Source organism: Somniosus microcephalus, unplaced genomic scaffold, assembly GCF_052327205.1.
Source record: "Somniosus microcephalus isolate GS21.2 unplaced genomic scaffold, FLI_Smic_1.0 unresolved_chr5, whole genome shotgun sequence".
Lineage (NCBI taxonomy): Eukaryota > Metazoa > Chordata > Chondrichthyes > Squaliformes > Somniosidae > Somniosus > Somniosus microcephalus.
The window spans coordinates 50,480,695-50,496,116 of NW_028225183.1; positions in this window are offsets into that span (position 1 = coordinate 50,480,695).

The window sequence follows — 15,422 nt, forward strand, 5'->3', positions numbered from 1 at the left end:
GGTTGGTTGTTGTCACGTGATCAGGGTGTGGAGCGATGCAAGGGAGCTGAAGTTGTCTGGCAATTGTTATTGTTTCAAGCTTTCCGTTCTAATCCATGTAAGTTTATAACTGAGGAAAGTATAGAAAAGTGTTTTCAGAATGGATTATCTACTGTGGCCGATTTTCCTGCTGGATTTTCATGGCAAGAACTCTGCACTTGGAATATTGGTATAAGGGAAGTAGAAACTCCAGGCTGCCTGGCAGAAGACTGATCGATGAAGCCATTGTTCCCATTGGAAGCAGGAAGGCAGCAGCAGTTTGCTCACCACTGTTCTTTTCACGGAATCAAAGACTCCATTTATATACAATAGATAGATATGTTTGCAAATAGTAAAACCTGGTTACGTCTCTGGATGGGCTCAAGCCACCAACCTTTCAATTAACAGCCGAATGCGCTGGCCTATTGCGCCACAGGGACAGCTAAAAAAAAACTTTTGCAATTGGAATTATTCCACAGGAACCCAAGTGATTATGTAACAGAGCGTTCACAGCAGAGGCACCGATTTTGCAGCAAAGGTGAAGGTGCGTGGGTCCAACTGCCTAACGCGGTAGTCGTGGCCGAGTGGTTAAGACGATGGACTTGTAAATCCATTGGTGTTTCCCCGCGGAGATTCGATTCCGTTCGACATATGGAAATGAGAACGTCGTCCCAAATGACCCGTTTTTACTGCAATTTAACCGCTGCCTTTCGGTTCCTGAGACACAATCAAATCTACAATCAAACAAAGATTCAAGCAGAAAGTAAAACAAGCACTTCACCCCATTATTACATCACGGCATCACGAGAGGCCTAGACCACAGGTGAAATATTACGTTGTTTAATGCTCTTGAAACCGTGATAGCAATTTTAACCGTCGAAAATATTTATTTGGTAACCCATTGAAGAAAATGCATGTCGCCCGAGCAGCCATTTTCCAGTTTATGCTACTTCCTACTGCGATGCTTATTAATGAACTAAGCCAGACCGGCCACAGTTCTCAACCCCGCCGGCCAAGATCGGTACATTAGATCAAAAGAAATAGGAGCAGGATTTGGCCATGCGGCCATCGATCCTGCTCCGCCTTTCAATAAGATCATAGCTGATCCTCTACCTCAACTGAAAATTACCTACCGAACCCCATATACCTTGATTTCCGTAATGTACAAATCCATCTCGGTTATGAATGTACTCAACGACTGAAAAGCCACAGCCTTCTGCGGTGGAAAATTCAAAAGATACACAACTCTTAGAATGAAGCAATTTCTCCCCATCTCAATCCTAACCGGCCGGCCCCTTATTCTGAAACGTTGACCCCTAGTTCAGGACTCCACAGCTAGGGTACACAATCTCTCAGCATCCGCCCAGTCAAGCACTGAAATAATTTAACTGTTCTACCTTCGTACAATCTGCTGATTTCTTTTCACCACAGCAAACAATGTTTAACTGGATAGACAAGCAGCAGGAAATAGAATGCAGCCGCAGATTTATTCTCCAACCATATTCTCTGACAGGCACGTGGCCGTATAAAGGGACAAAAGCAGCACACGAGAGAAAAGGCAATTTGAATCGCATTCGTAGTGTCGAATTGCCTCAATTTGGCCGAACGCCATATGAAGCAGCAATTTGAATCAGACATTGCACTTCATTTCAGTCTCAAAACGTTAACCGATCACACACTGCAAAAAGAAAAGCACAAGGCCCGTGCGAGTCACTAAACCGCATTCAAACGCAGCAACCAAATCAGCTCGCGTCAAAGATTTTGTGATTGGAAATTCATAACTCTAGCGTTTGGCTTAAAACAAGACATTGCAGGGGCTGCTCGCTTCTCGGCCGCGGCGCCAGCGACAGGAACAAGTCAACCGCTCACAACCGAGTCCTCCAACGTACTGGAGCTGATTGTGACGGAGCAGCTCATTCCTCAGGCCCCGAATGGACACATTCAAATGGGGGCGTTCTCGCGCCGCTGTTTTTGATTGAATGGGTGTTGTCACGTGATCAGGGTGCGGGGCGATGCAAGGAAGCTGAAGTTGTCTGGCAATTGCTATTGCTTCAAGCTTTCCGTTCTTATCCATGTAAGTGTAAAACTGAGGAAAGTGTAGAAAAGGTCTTTCAGAATGGATTATCTACTGTGGCCGATTTTCCAACTTGATTTTCATGGCAAGAACGCTGCACTAGTAATATTGGTATAAGGGAAGTAGAATATCCAGGCTGCTTGGCAGAAGACTGATCGATGAAGCGATTGTTCCCATTCTAAGCAGGAAGGCAGCAGCAGCAAGCTCACCACTGTTCCTTTCACGGAATCAAAAATTCCATTTTTATACAATAGATATGTTTGCGAAAATTAAAAGCTGCTTACGTCTCGAACTAACAACTTTTAAGTTAGCAGCCGAACGTGCTAGCCCATTCCGCCACAGAGACAGATGAAAAATACTTTGCAATTGGAATTATTCCACAGGAACCCACTGATTATATACCAGATCCTTCACAGCAGAGGCACCCATTTTGCAGCAAATGCGAAGCTGTATGGCTCTAATCGATCGTCGGGGCTGTCGTGGCCGAGTGGTTCAGGCGATTGACTCATAAATCCGCTGGGACTTCCCCGCGCATGTTCGAATCCCGCCGACTTACCTTCTCACCATAAGCAGAGAAAGGGCCATGATGGGAGAGTCTGTGCGAACTTCTACTCTCACATGGGTGGGAAATAAGGCCATGTGGTGAGAGTTTGCTAGACTTACCATCTCACATGGGCCAACCACAAATTAGACTGTGGCAGAATGAAGTTAGGGACCCCCTCCGATCAGAAGCTGAATGGGCAGTTGAGCCAATAATAGCAGACTTATTACAAACCGGTATGGTGACAAAGACCAGCTCCCCGGTATGGCCAGTGCAGAAACCAGATGGATCCCGGCGAATGACCATTGATTATACTGCTCTAAATCGGGTCACTCCCAAGCTCCATGCCTTAGTGGGGAATCCCGCCACTTTTTTATAACGGCCTCCACCCAGCCCTGTCCATATTCGGCGCTGGACATCCGAAACGGATTTAGGACATGTCCGTTGGCTCCTGGATCCCAAGAGTGTTTCACTTTCACTGTACGGTCCATTCAATATACATGGACCTGTTTGCCTCAGGGATTTCACAATGCCCCTACTATTTTTCACGAGAGCCTGGAAAAGGCTCTCCAGCCGGCATTGGCAGATACCCAAATGCAAGATCCTGCCTGTCTTCAATAAGTAGATGACATTCTCATTGGTAGACCCTCGCCCTCAGCGCCTCTGGACGCCCTGATACAATATAACAGTAATACTTTATTTCAAATTAACCTATCCAGACATTGAAAGTTATATTCAGGCAAGGATCAGAGAAGATCCCTTCTGTATAATTAGGTGTTGAGATGGGCTCTGTGTTCAGGATGAGTGTCATATGTGTTTCTATTCCATTAGTCTGAGAACGTGTGATTTGTAGGGCAAATATTCCCTATTATTCTCTGCTCTTATAATTATGCCAAATTTCAGGCTCAATGCGGCAGGAATAAGTCAGTTGAGAGAGAGCTAGCAGGAAGCTCAAAATGTGCCGCCTATCCTCAGAATTTTAATACCACAATTGGCTAATTTCTCAAATATTTCCATATGGAAATGATAATTTTTCATTTTTTCTACCGTTGTTTCTTTCTTCCCTCAGGCTCTCTTTCTCTGCTCTCACTGACTCTCTACCGTCGGTTCTCCACAGTTTATTTTTTGTCCTCTTGCACTGTTTTCCTCAGGCTCGCACGCTTTTCTCAGACTTGTATTGCCTTAGTGCCTTTCTCCACCTCAGGACGACCCACAGCGCTTTACAACCAATGAAGTATTTTGAAGTGTTTTTATTTTGCAATGTTGGAAACGCCGCAGCCAATTTGCACAAAAAATCTCCCACAAGCAGCAATGTGATAATGATCAGCTCAACTGTTTTATTCGTGCTGTTGATTTTGGGATAAGTTATGAATTAAATTTACAATCTTTGTGCTCCAACAAACATCTATGTATTAGTGTTGCCCGGTGAACACGTTGCTTCTTCTGATCTAGTGGGTTGCATCAGAAGAGATTTTGCCGTCTACTAATTTAAATTCCTTTTATTTCCCCTTTATTTAGCAAGACAAAGACACAGTTCAATCATCAGTTACTAGTTTCAAAACCGCGGTTAGTTTATGTGGTAGCCTAGGCGAGCGGTTGAAGGAGCTGGATTCAGGTTTTCGTCCCTGCGGAAACATGGGGTCAAATCCCACCACTGCTCGATATTGTGGCTTTTATAAATTTCGCTGCTTCATCCAGAGCAGTTAACCATGCAGACAGGGAGGCTTGTTCGTATCATGTCATTTCTTCATGACTGTCTTTTAGTGGTTGTTAGAAGGTAGATGCGATTTGAAGAATTTCCTCTGGTCCATAATTGGCCTGAGCCCAGCAGCGAACATTAGATACACCGTCACCCAAGAAACTGAATTCAGGCAGTTTTCTCACTCTTCTCCACACCTCACTTATTCAGATATACAGCACTTTTACATTTGTGTTTCTTCCATTTCTTGCAATCAATCGACCGCGCCCCCCATTGCTGTCACTCTCACACCCACCATCTCTCTGTCATTTCCCCGTTCGCCCTTCAAAACGTTCAGCAGCACCTCCCATTTGCTCCTGTGCTCCAATCCGCTTAATATAACACGAATATATTCTTTCAATCTAACCTATCCAGACATTACATTAAGAAATTGTTAAAAGATGATCCATTCTTCAATGTAAAAAAACTTGGGGGGATCAGGACTCTGTGTTCAGGATGTTAGTCAGATGTGTTTTTCATACCATTAGTCTGAAACACTTGTGATTAGGAGGGCAAATATTCCCTATTGCTCTCTCCTCTTATAATTATGGTAAATTTCAGGCTCAGTGCGGCAGATATTTTTATCGCACTTTACGCTTTACTTACAGCAACTTCCTTCTTGCAATAAACACAATAACCTACAACCCAAATTTCGAATCAATTTATATGCACCAACATAAGTTGCAAATGCTGCATACTTGCAGCAGCCTTGCCCTTCCTCTTTCTCTCCACGCATTCCTGCAGCGCCGCCTCTCCAGCACCAGATGGTGCTCTTGTCCTTTACACAACAGGGAATAGCTTCACACAAGAGGGTACACCGTTACACAACACGGAGAACCTTTACACAACAGGAAACATATTACTCAATAGCGGACATCTTTACAAAGCAGACAACATCTCTAAACAACAGGGAAAACCGTTACACAACAGCGAACATTTTTACACAACAGAGAACACGTTTATATAACAGGGGACATCTTTACACAACAGGGAATTTCTTTACACAGCAGAAAGCACCTTCATGCAAGACTTCCTCTTCATCTCAGTCTCCGTTTCCCTGTCTGTCTACATCCCTCTCTGTTTCTCTCGCAGTCTCGGTCTTTCCCTCAGTCTCGGTCTCCCCCTCATGTTATTCAGTCTGTTTGTCTCTCTCTCCTTCTGGTTTCTTCGATGCCTTTCTCTGTCGCTCCCTCTGTGTGGCTAACAAGACCCTTGCTGGTTGTCTGTGTCTGTCCCATTGTGGGTGGTGTAATTCTGAATGTCCTTGTGATATTGTGCAGCCATTTGAGGCTGCCAACACAGTTGCTGCGGGATCCGGGTCTCTGGGCTGTTTGCGGGCCAGGCTATACCTTTCAACACAGCCTGGATACTGTAATTTGTCTCGCTAACACGCAGCACTGTGGAGCATCGGACCCTAAACACCAGCCAGGCTCCTGCACCAACCGCTAGCAGAGTGGCGCAGTGGATCATATTGGATTAAATTCCATTAGTCTGCGGAAATTGTGATTAGGAGGTCAAATATCCCATATTATTCTCTCCTCTTCTAATTATGGTAAATTTCAGGCTCAATGCGGCCGGAATAGTTCAGTTCAGAGAGAGCATTTGAGCAAAGATGAAAAGATGACGCCTTTACTCGGAAAGTTATTCCCACAATTGGCAAAATTCTCAAATATTTCCATATGGAATTGATTATTTTTCTTGCTTTCTACCGTTGGTTCTTTCTTCCCTCAGGCTCGTTCAGTCCGCTCTCGCTGACTCTCTGCCGCCGGTTCTCCCACTTTCATTTGTTGTCCTCTTTCACTGTTTCCCCTCAGGCTCGCACGCTCTGCTCAAACTTGTATTACTTTAGCGCCATTCACGACCTGAACACGGCCCAGAGCGCTGTACAGCCAAAGAAGTACTTTAAAGTGTAATTCCTGTTGTAATGCAGGAAAAGCCGCAGCCATTTTGCGCACAGCAAGCTCCGAAAGGCAACAACTTGATAATGACCAGATATCTCTAGTTTTGTTCGTACTGTTGCTTTCGGGATCAATTTTGAATTAAATTTGCAATTGGTGTGTTCAAACATCCATCTATTTATGGGTGTTGCCCTGTGAACAAGTAGTTTCGTCTGATCTAGTGTGTTGCAATATCAGAAGAGAGTTTGCCGTCGACTACTTGAATTTCCTTTGTTACCCTTTGAAACACAATGCCACTTTTGAATCACCAGTCACTAGTTTCACACGCTAATACTGTCTCTCTGATAGCGTGGCCGAATGGTGTAACGAAATGGATTTTAAGCTCTGATTTTTTCTGAGGCGAGGCTTCGAATCCCACCGCTGCCAGTTATTGCGGCATTTTTAAATTGTGTTGGTTCACAAAAAGCGTTATATTGTGCAGACTGGCTAGTTTTACCAATATCTATTTCACTTCTTAAACTTTCGATGCCATCATTTCTGTTCACTCTCACGTCTCCACGCGTGCTGCATCTCACTTACTCAGATTCCACCACTTTTATCATTTTGTTGCTCCTTGCTGCCACCATCTCACCGCCGCTTCCCTGTTCCCCCTTCCAAACTTACCGGTTGAACAGCACCTCCCATCTGCTCCTGCGCTCCATTCCGATTAATATATCAAGAATGTATTCTCAAACTGACACAGAGGGAGTAATAGACTGGATTTTAGCGGTATTACTGTTCCAGAGAGCAGTAATGCGTTGCACTCTGGTGTTATAGGTGCTTACTCTCTGATCGCCTTCAAGAATGTTGGGAAAACACATGGCAGATGGAAGTTAAGGCAGAAAGGTGTGGCGTAGTATAATTTGTTAGGACGAATGAGGAGAGGCAATATGAATGAAAGCTTATGGGAAGTTGGCTTTATCAATAGAGGAATAGTGAAAAAAGTAAAGAAGTTACGCTACATCTTCCTAAAACACTGGTTACACTCAGCGGGAGTAATTTGCTGAATTATCGGCATATATTTTGGGAAGGATGGCAAGGCCTTGGAAAGGATGCAGAGGAGATTCCTAGAATGGTACCAAGGTTAAGGGATTTAGTTATGTGGAGTGATTGGGGAACCTTGGATTGTTCTCCTTAAAGCAGATACGGTAAAGGGGAGGCTTAATAGAGATATTCAAAAACTTGAGGTGATTTGATAGAAAAGTAGGAAAACTATTTCCTCTGACAAGTGGAATGGTAACCAGAGGTTATAGATGTAATATATTTTGGCGCACAGACGCTTGTTAAGTGCAGGAACATATTACCTAAAAAGGTAGTGGAGTCAGATTCGAAGCAACTTCAAAAGGAAATTGGACATGTTTTTGAATGGAATTAATCTGCAGGCTCGTTGGAAAAACGCTGGGGTGTGAGATGAAATTGGACATCACTTTCAAAGGCATGACAGTCTATGATTTTAACCTCTCCTTAATGTCAAATGCCTACATGAGCTCTACTCTCAGTCTACATTTTTCCGAGAAGCAATAGGCCAAATAATTACCAAAGACTTCCATCTCATTTCACATTCCATTTTTCCTGGAGTGACGAGGCCAGAATTCTTCTCTTCACCCACAGTTGCATCAGGTGCTCCTTCTTCAGCACAGACATAGAAAACAAAGGAAGGTTAGAAAGAAAAGGCAGCCAGGTCTTCTCTACTACATTACAACAAAGCATCAGTTCTGGATGTAGTTCAGTGGTTGAGCGCATGCTTCGCATGTATGAGGTCCTGGGTTCAATTCCCAGCATTTCCAAATGTTGTTTCTCACAGCTTCCTTTTCGGCAAAATGTTGTTTTAGGCGTTCCAGAATCTGAGGCCCAGGTTAAACCTTTTTTCCAGTCCTTATAATCTATCGACCGCGCCACGCTTGCTGCCACTCTTGCACCCAACATCTCACAGCCGCTTCCTCGTTCGCCCTTCCAAACTTCCCTGTTGAACAGCGGAGCTCACCTGCTGCTCCGGCCCAATCTGATTAGTATAACAAGAATATATTCTCAACCTGTCCGATCCAGACAGTGAACGTTACAATAAGACAACGATAAGAGAAGATCCATTCACTATAAACAGGTGGTGAGCTGGAACCTGTGTTCAGGATGAGGGTCAGATTTGTTTTTCATTCCATTTATCTGATGAACTTGTGATTAGGAGTGCAAATATACTCTATTATCTAATGTATAAAAATAGAGCCTTTGATTCCGGGAAATGAACGGTGGTGTGCATACTACTGCTGCCTTCCTGCTTCCAATGGGAACAATCGCTTCAGCGATCAGTCTCCTGCCAGGCAGCCGAGATTTTTTACTTCCCTTATACCAATATTCCAAGTGCAGAGTTCCACAGTTCAGCGTTTAGGGAGTTGATCACACCGCGGGTAAAGGCTGCACAGGCAGGAAGAGAATGGGTGACTTCCAGGCAGAGTAGTAGGCGCATGCAGTTAGTGCAGATGTCCCCTGTGACCAACCCCTTCTCAAAGAGATATACCGCTTTGGATATTGTTGGGGAGGATGGCTTATTAGGGGAAGGAAGCAGCAGCCAACTTCCTGGCACCGATGGTGCTGCTGCACAGGACGGGAGCAAAAAGAGGGGTAGAGCTATATTAATGGGGGATTCTAATTTAAGGCGAATAGAGAGGCGTTTCTGTGGCCACAAACGTGACTCCGGGATGGTATGTTGCCTCCCTGGTGCAAGGGTCAAAGATGTCTCAGATTGGCTGCGGAACATTTTGGAAGGGGAGGATGAACAGCCAATTGTCGTGGAGCATATAGGTAACAATTTTATAGGTAAAAACGCGACGAGGTCCAAAAAGCTGAATATAGGGAGTTAGGAGGTAAATAAAAATTGAACCTCAAAGTTAGTAATCTCAGGATTGCTACCAGTGCCACGTGCTAGTCAGAGTAGAAATAGAAGGATCTTTCAGATGAATACGTTGCTGGAGGAATGGTGCAAGGGGGAGGGTTGCAAATTCCTGGGATATGGGAATCGGTTCTGGGGAAGGTTGGACCAGTACAAATCAGTACTATGGTCCACCATAGCAGCCCCGGGCATTAAAGCAGAACCTGTAGCAGTCATACAAGAGGCTCGACTCTGTTACAATTATAATGCACCGGGCCACCTGGCTAAGGAATGCACCAGCCGAGAGATGGTTTACTAATTGCGGGCGGACAGTGCTTCAACAGGCCGACTGTTACCGACAGGGTGGAGGGAGAGAGGGGCAGAGATCGAACCGGCCCGCTTTAGGCCCCCCAGGGAATACCCAAGAGAGCCTTGTCTCACCAAGAGATGGAGGCGTTCCGAGCCCTCCTCGCCAGCTACTAGGATGTGACGGTCTCCACGGCCGGGGAATCGAAGTCCAAACGCCCGTGTCTAAATGTACTGTTAGGAGGCCGACAGTACTGCGCCATTTTAGGCACGGGGGCATCGGTGTCGATAACTGACACAGAATTTCCCACCTTAGCTCAAAGCATTCAGATAACTGGGGTTAGTGGAGAAAGGGTGATCCTCCATCGGAGTGTTCCACTTCCCCGGCAACTGTCGCTTTGAGTTCATACCTGGTGGGTCAAGGCAGAGTCCAAGCCCTCCACCCGGTTAAGTGCACATGGGCGGAGGAAGGACCATTGGGGAGAGTTTGCGAGGCTTACACACTTACATGGGCCACTCACAAATTAGACTGTGGTAGAGCAGTGATGGATCCAGTGAGGCTCCACGGTCCCTAACACGAGGCCCACCGACAATCCGCGCTCCGATCAGAAGCTCATCGGACACTAGTGGGTTTTGGCGTCACGAGGCCCAGTACGTGGTTCCTACATCGATTCAACATGCCCTGATACAATCTTACCACGAGCCCGTGCATTTCGGAGGGTATAAGTTATATTAGATTATAGCTGACACCTGGTGGTGGCCCAGCATGGCCAGAAAGTTCCACGAGTATGGGCGCCTATGTCTACCTTGCCTCCAAACGGGAATCGGGAGTCACATATGTATACGTAGGGGGCACGCCCGGTGTCCCAGGGGACCCTGGACGCAGTTACAAATGGATTTCAAAGGACCCCTTCCCCCCAGCGGCGGGTATAACCATGTCCTTGTAGTCATCGATCTTTTTAACCGTTGGGCCGAGGCTTTCCCCACTAGGAGTAATATAGCCGAAGCAGCTGCGAAAATCCTAGCGATGGAAGGCATTCCCCGATGGGGGGGGTGCCTTACCAGATAGATTCCGACCAGGGAACCCACTTCACCGGCAAGGCCATGAAACAGGCTTTAGCCCTCCTGGGTGTTTGACAACTGGTCAACATCCCATCCACAATCCTCAGGAATGGTGGAACGGATGAGCCGCACTTTAATTCAGTCTGTGACTAAGGCCAATTTACAGACCAGAAAGGGGTGGCACGCAGTCCTCCCCGCCATTTTTTGTGGCTTACGAGCCACGCCAGCCAAAGGCACTGGCTTAACTGCGTTTGGACTAATGACAGGACGAGCTATGGTGTCACCACATGACACACCTCGTCAGGGTACGGGGACACTTCCCAATTCCAGACAACTCTCCTGACATAACTATGCCTGATCAGTGAGGCAAATCAGGCCACCCACTTTCGGGTTCAACACTTACAGGAGGCACATGATGCCAAAAGAGAAAGGGGAATTTGGGAAGCGCCCCCTCCTGTAGGACAGTGGGTGATAGTTCAGCGACCGGTTCCAGGTACCTTTGAGCCACGGTGGGATCGGCCCTTCCAGAGCCTCCTAAGTACAGGATTCACCGTTTGCCTACAGGAAAAATTGGATGAAAAATGGAGACACTGGAGCCAGAGCAAGCCAGTGATGGAGCCCGGGGAAGAGATTTCCTCATCTCTTGGGGACCCTATGATTAAAAGGAAATAATAACGAGTATTGACCTCTCTTTTCTCCCCTATATTTGATCAGGGCCGGATTTGGAAGAACTAATTCGATTCTTCGGGTTGCTATTTTACCTGTCTCTTTCTTACAGATGAGCGGGCCCGACCTCAGTACTGCCACCACTTCCGGGGATGTCGACCTTTCTGCAGTCCAGTTTTTTGACTTAACCAGAGATCCTGCGAACTCTCACTATTTTACGACTCTAACCTTCCTCGGAACTCACCCCTTCACTCTAGAGTTCCGATTATCTCCCTTTTTTCGTAGCACTACCGGACCCCTCGTTATACATCCCAACAGAACTCAGAATCTTTTATTTACCCCACCCCGCACAGAGGAGATAGACCGGTTCCGACACACAGCTGCTCTTTGGGAACTGCTGGTGTCGGGACTGGAGTACGTTCCCGAGGGGATATCCACTCCATTTTATAGGCCCTCCTGCCTCCGAAGGAGGGCAGTGCAACCTGTCTTCACACATTCCCGTCTGATGGCTGCTAACCCTCACCGAATTACGAAAAGTCAAGTAAGTTATATTGAGCCACTGTCACACCGCCTCTGCCGCAATGCCAGGTATGCAGTAGCCTTAACACCGCTCTGAGCCTTGCGCCCACGGCTAACAGCAGGACAGTCCGAAATGGGCTTGGAGGCAGACAGAGGGTGAGAGAGGGAGAGCCTGTTAGTTACCACAAGCTAGTGCCGAGAATGCTAAATGAACTGGACTCCTTATGCATGGCGGTGGTATAGAATAACGATGGGGTGGCTTATCTTGGGAATGATAGGGTTACTGTTCAGCCAACAAACAACACCCTCCATGGTGCTGGGGTTCAGCGTCGATCGGCCGGGCGCCCCCTTTTTCTGTGAGATGACTACTGGTCCACACAAAACACACAAGGGGGTCTGTACCAGTAAAATCACAGGAAGGAAGGACAGGATATGCTGCCAGAATAATGCCGGGCGTTGGGACCCCTTATGTACGTACACCCTAGAGATGTGAAACTTTCAGGATTACAGAACAATACGAGGATCCCGGGAAACCTCCTGTGATTGAATGCTACTGGGGTGCCCCACCCACACCCCCACCCCCACTGGCTTCCGTGACACCATCCTCCCGAGAGCGCGAACCACTGACATGCCCCCCCATGACAAAGGGACCTGCTAGTGGGCTGGTGTTCACCCGACCTGGGGATATATTGTATGATAACGTGCGTCCTGAATTAGTGTCAGTGGTGCTGAAGCTGGCCAACACCATCCTGCCTGCTTCGTGTTCACTACAAACTCAACAGTTATACCAGCGCCTTCTAACACAGGTATTGAAACAATGCGCGGATCGATATTCAAGGCGATATTCCATTTCAATATTCGATTATATTGCAAATGACTATTGTATAGCTAAGTGATGCTCCATTGCAAAGTCCTATTGCATTGCAAATGACGATGATATTGCCAAGCAATATTCCATTGCAATGTGCTTTTGCATTGCAAATGACGATCATATTGCAAAGTGATATTCAATTGCTATGTGCAATTGTATTGCAAATGTCTATTTTATTGGAAAGTGATATTCCATTGCAATGTGCAGTTGCATTGCAAATGACTGTTATACTGCAAAGTGACATTTCATTACAATGTTCTATTGAATTGCAACATACATTAATATTGCAAACTAAAATTCCATTGCAATATACCATTGCACTGCAATGACTATTCTGTTACAAAGAAATATTCTATTGCAATGTTCTATTGCATTGAAAATGACGATTGTTTTGCAGTGATATTTCATTGCAACGTTCTGTTGTTTTGCAAATGACTACTGTGTTGCAACTGCACTTCCATTGCAATGTGCTATTGCATTGCAAATGAATATAATATTGCAAGTTAACATTCCATTGCAATGTCTATTGCATTGCAAATTAATATTATATTGGAAAGTGCTATTCCATTGCAATGTTGTATTGCATTGCCAATGACGATCAAAGTACAAAGCAATATTCCATTGCAATGTTCTATTGCATTACAAATGAATATTATATTGGAAGGTGCTATTCCATTGCAATGTTCTATTGCATTGCAAATGTCAATTATATTGCAAAGTGATATTCTATTGCAATGTGCTATTGCATTGGAATTGAATTATATTGCAAAGTGATCTTGCAATGTGCTATTGCATTGCAAATGACTTATTATGTTGCAAAGCGATATTCCATTGCAATGTTCTACTACATTGAAATTGACGATTATGTTGCAGTGATATTCCATTGCAATGTTACATTGCATTGCAAATTACTATTAAATTGCAGAGCGATATTCCATTGCAATATTCTATTGCATTGCAAATTATTAATATATTGCAAACTGATATTCCATTGCAATGTTCTATTGCTTTGTAAATGACGTTCACATTGCAACGCAATATTCCATTGCAATGTGCTGTGGCATTGCAACTGATTAAAATATTGCAAGGTGATATTCCATGGCAATGTTCTGTTGCATTGCAGATAATGTTTATGTTGCAGTGATAGTCTATTCCATTGTGCTATTGCATTGCAAATGAAAATATTATAAGTTGATAGTCCATTGCAATGTTCCCTTGCATTGCAAATGACTATTATATTGCAAGTTAATCGTCCACTACAATGTCCTATTGCATTGAAAATGACTATTATATTGCCTAAGTAATATTCCATTGCAATGTGGAATTGCCTTGCAAATGACTGGTATATTGCAAAGTGATATTACACTGCAATGATGTATTACATTGCAGATTATTATTATATTGCAAAGTGATATTCCATTGCAAAATTCTACTGCACTGCAAATATCTACTATATTGCCAAGCGATGTTCCATTGCAAAATACTATTGCATTGCAAATTACAATCATATTGCAAACTGATATTGCAATTTTGCATTGCATTGCAATAACTATTATATTGCGAAGATATATTCCATTGCAAAGTAATATTGCTTTGCACATGACGATTATATTGCAAACTGATATTCTGTTGCAATGTTCCATGACATTGCAATGACTATTGTATCGCAAATTAAAAATCCATACCAATGTTCTATCACACTGCAATTGACAATAACATTGCAGTCAAATTCCATTGCAATGTTCTATTGCATTGCAAATTCCTATTATATTGCAAAGTGCTTTTCCATTGCAATGATTTGTCCATTGCAAATGATGATCAAGTGCAAGGCGATATTCCATGTCAATGTGCTAATGCATTGCAAGTAACTATTATATTGCGAGGTAATATTCCAGTGCAATGTTTTATTATGTTGCAAATGACTATTGTATTGCAAAGTGATGTTCCATTGCAAAGTCCTATTGCATTGCAAATGACGATCATATTGCTAAGGGATATTCCATTGCAATGTGCTATTTCATTGCAGATGAATATAATATTGCAGGTTAATTTTCCATTGCAATTTTCTATTGCATTGCAAATGACTATTACATTGCAAACTACTATGCTATTGCAATGTTCTATTGCATTACAAATGACTATTATATTGTAAATTGATACTCCATTGCAATGTTCTATTGCATTGCAAATTACAATCACTTTGCAAGGCAAGATTCCCTTGCAATGTGCTATTGTATTGCATCTGAATATTATATTGCCAAGCGATATTCCATTGCAATTTTCTGTTGCATTACAAAGGACTACTAAGTTGCAAAGTGATCTTCCATTGCAATGGCCTATTGCATTTCAAATGGCAATCATGTTGCAGTTTAGTATTCCATTGCAATGTGCTATTGTATTGCAAATGACTATTATATTGCAAGCTAATAGTCCATTGCAATGTTCTATTGCATTGCAAATGACGATTATATTGCAGTGCTATTCCATTGCAATGTGCAATTGCATTGCAAATGAAAACAATATTGCAAAGTCATGTTCCATTGCAAACTCCTATTGCATTTTAAAAGAATATCATATTGCAAAGCGACATTCCATTGCAATGTTCTATTGCACTGGAAATGACTTGTATATTCAAAAGTTATATTCCAATGCAATTTTAAAGTACACTGCAAATGACGATGTTATTTCAAGTCGATTATGCATTTCAATGCGCTATTGCATTGCAAATGTGTATTATATTTCGAGGTAATATTTCACTGCAATGTTCTATTCCATTGCAATGTCATATTGCATTGCAAATGACGATCATATTGCGAACCATTATTCC